Below are 3,710 nucleotides of genomic sequence, written 5' to 3'. Positions count from 1 at the left end.
TAGGGTGTTGGGGACGAGCCTGAGTCTTGAACCCAGAGGGGAGAAACAAGCCAGAATTGTAACATCAGAAGGCATTCTGGAGGTCCTCCATTTCAGCCTCCTAGCACAGGGGTCAGTAAACTTTTCCTGTAAAGTGTCAGATAGTAGATATTTTGGACTTTTGTGGCCACATACAGTCTCTGTCCTAATATTCACCTTTGTTTTGTTTTTTTTACAACCCCTTTAAAATTTAAAAATTGTTCCTTGCTCTTGGGCCTTACAAAAAGAAAGCGAGGGCCAGATTTGCCAACCCCTGTGGGACCAAGCCCGTGCTAGACTGCCTCTCTGGTACCTCTGATAAGTGGTCCCCAGTGGCTGTGTGACAAGTACCTGCCTCCTCACCATAAACTGGAACTTAATCATCTGCAGTTGTGTGGGGTCCTTCAGCCTAAAAAGGCTGATGTGAGTTTCCATGGATAAATTTTCTGAAATCAGAGTCCTGAGAAAAATGCACTGGCAGCCACCACCATTGCTGAGCCCTTGTTCCTGAGTGCCCTCCACTGCAGCTGTTTTCCCAGTGCCCCTGGGACAATGGCACCTGAGGCCCTGTGTGTGCCAAATGGTCTACTCCAACAACCCACAGCTCCCAGCTGAGTTCAGGAGAAGGCTAGCAGTCTTCCTATGAATAGAAGAGTATGCCTGGTTGCTGGGGATGTGGAATTTGCAAGAGGGCTTAAAACCAAGCCTCCCGTATACCCTGATAAATAACAGCTAAGCCTCACAACCTGAGGGAATCTAAACAAAGCCCCTCTCCCAGCTGCCACTTGGATCTGAGGAGACGTAATTCAGAGGAAAAAGAAGATAAAATAGGTATTGAACTTTACAGGTCTTTATTCACCTAGGTATTCTTGATAATGGATGTCCACTCTATGTTCCTTTTAAGTCTCAACAGTCCCTTCAGGATGATCCCGCAAGCCTTCTCTCACCATCTTCTTCCACCCATTCCCCCTTGCTCTTTCTCCAGCTCTCCTTCCCACCTGGGCTCTGCTCCCTGGGGCAAGCAGGAACTTGCTTTTATAAGCAGCCCCCTCTTCCCTTGGTCTGCTCCCCAGCTCTTTCCCCACCCGCTTCCATGTGCAGGGGAGAACCTACATTCAGAGACGGGGAAGTATTCCAGCCTTGAAACTCAGTTCCAGTTCTCATTGCTCATATTTTCCCCTTGGCTTCTCAGGGTCAGTCATGACCTCCAGGATGGTTCCCAGATTGTATATGGGAGTTTACTTGCTAGTTTTCTAACAAACACCACCAATAGGTGTCCCACCTTAGGCAGGTCAGACCTCGGTTTCAACTCCCTCCCTCTCCAGACAAAAGGCTCTCAGAACCACTAGCATGACAGGGAATTCCCTGGCGGTCCAGTGGTTAGGACTCCGAGCTTCTACTACAGGGGGCATGGGTTCGATCCCTGTCCAGGGAACTAAGTTCCCGAGCACTGTGGCCAGAAAGAAAAAAAAAAAAAAAAAAAAACCTAGGATGACACATGGCATATTATTTTTCCCCTCAGCGTTCAATTCACTTGACCCTACTCAAAGTGGGAGAGAATAGGAGATAAGGGAGAGTTTCTTCCAAGGCTTATCTACTACAGGAAAGGAATATAGTGGCAGGTGATGAGGATAAAAAGATAACTCCAGTGGGCACTGTTCAAACCATTTTACAATTAATCCAACTTCACAACAACCCATGACATGTGTGCTACTATCATCTTTTTGTTGCAGATGGGGAAACTGCAGCACAGGGATGTTAAGAAACTAATCCAAGGTCATACAGAGAGCGACAGAGTTGGAGTCTGAACACAGCCTGGTGCCAGCCTCAGGGAAGAGTCTCCTTCAAGAGATTATGCCTGGGCAGAGACTTGAAGGTTAATTAGGGATTATATCCAAGTGAAGCAGTGAGGTGAGAGCCTTCTAGGTGAGTGAACAACATGCCCAAAGAACAGAGGCAACAGCTTGGCTTGAATGTGTCAGACTTTCATTTCAGGTGAATGGTACTGGTGGCTGAAAGATGGACTTAAATGAGGCCAAGTGACCCTTCAGGAAACTTCTTGTCCATTTGGAAGCTGATGGGGTCAGATGTAGGCTGGAAGGAACAGAGATAGAGAAGACCCAGATTTGAGGAGATAAAAACCAGCAGGACTTGATGGTAACAATTTGTTGGGTTTCATTTATTTACTCAGCAGATATGTAGGGAGTACTGGCTATATGTTCAGCACTATGACAGAGGAGCTATGTGTACAATGTTGAATAGCACGTTTACCATTCTTGCTCTGTGGGACTTAGAGTCCAAGCTTGGGCCCAGAGAGGGAAAGGAAGGGATCCAGGGCTCGTTGAAGTTTCCATTAGGGCAGGTGGAGTTCCTCAAACCAAAGTGACCAATTATTGAGGGGTGCAATCACTCCAATGGGTGTTGAACAGCATCTTATTGAAGTAAAACAGAACACATCAGAGTGACTTGAACGCCCTAAGGAAAAGAACAATTTCCCCCAATTTTGTTTCTGTCATATATGTGCAAGTCTGTATTGGATCAATATGTGCAATGTACTTCTTACTGAGGGTCAAGTTAAAAAAAGAAAAAAATAAACCTTGCGAACCTTGGGTGAAGGACGACCGCTCGCCTATAACTCTATACTCCTTGAAGGAACAATCATGCCTTACTCATTTTTTTTGTTCCTATAACGTGGATAGGTGAAAATGGATGGACGGGTTATGCATGCATATGATGGATGGATGGATGGAGAGATAGAGGGATGGATGAAAAATGGTTATTTGGGTGGGTGGATGCATGCATGCATGGTGAGTGGATGGTGAATGGAAGGATTATAGATGGAGGTAAAAAGATCCACAGGCGAAGTTGGTGCCTGCTGAGGGCAGGCAGCAAGAAAGGGGTGAATTGGTCTGAGGAAAGTTGGAAGCACCCAAGTCTTCACGCGAGATTCTTTGATCTCACCGCCACCCAACTGCGCAGCGATCTCGATCCCGCCAGGTTGCTACAGACCACGCCCTCGAGCGCTGCAGCAGTGCAGATAGAATCCTCCCTACCACAAAGGCCTCTGGGTAGAGGGGCCGGAAGTGCACGAGAGTACCAGAGGTCGGCCGCCGCAGTCCCCACCCTTTTGGGTCCATCTGGGGACGGGCTTTCCTCAGCGGCTGTTGGACCCTCAGCGTCTGGCTGATTAGAGCGCTCCGTGGCTTAAACTGATTCTCTCGCCGCCTCCACCCATTCTGACCAGGCCGTCTTTCCTGTCTGGGGCGGCTGGATGGGCTGCAGGAGTTTCCGTGGGGCGCGTCTCCGGGGAAAACCATAGAGAGGTGGCCCTCCGTCCGCCCAGTCCGCCCCCTCCGGAGTGTGGGTTAACGCGCCTACGTCATTTTTGGTCACCTCTGGTGGGTGAGGAGCGCCGGCTTCTGAGGTGGACGCCGCCGGGTCAGGCAAGCCGGGAGGGAGGCGAGAAACGTGGAGGGATCTGAGTTTGTACATGCTGAGTCTCGAAGGGAAGTGGGGGCCGCAGCCTGGTTCCGCCCCCACTGCCTTCCGAGGGCAGCTGTGAGTTCGGGCCTGGGGCTTTCGCACTTAAAGCTGGGGAGAGTCTGAGAGAGGGGAGCAAGGCTTCTCTGAGGGCCCGAGTAGGCAGAGCAGGGTTGGGGACAGCTTTGGATCACCAGCGTAGCTTGGAGGCA

General features: G+C 49.7%; 1 long non-coding RNA gene across 1 annotated transcript; it reads right to left on the bottom strand.

The window, feature by feature from the left end:
* Positions 1 to 1,671: 1,671 nt before the first annotated feature.
* LOC114485310 (uncharacterized) lies at positions 1,672 to 3,704 on the bottom strand. The gene is made up of 2 exons (XR_003678787.1): positions 3,412 to 3,704; positions 1,672 to 2,112 (listed from the first exon to the last, which is right to left on the bottom strand). It is a non-coding gene; the product is annotated as an uncharacterized lncRNA (long non-coding RNA).
* Between the last annotated feature and the right edge of the window lie 6 nt (positions 3,705 to 3,710).

This window comes from Physeter macrocephalus, unplaced genomic scaffold, assembly GCF_002837175.3.
Source record: "Physeter macrocephalus isolate SW-GA unplaced genomic scaffold, ASM283717v5 random_1113, whole genome shotgun sequence".
Taxonomy (NCBI): Eukaryota; Metazoa; Chordata; class Mammalia; order Artiodactyla; family Physeteridae; genus Physeter; species Physeter macrocephalus.
The sequence above is the reverse complement of the archived record's forward strand: the minus strand, read 5'-3'. Positions and strand labels throughout refer to the sequence as shown.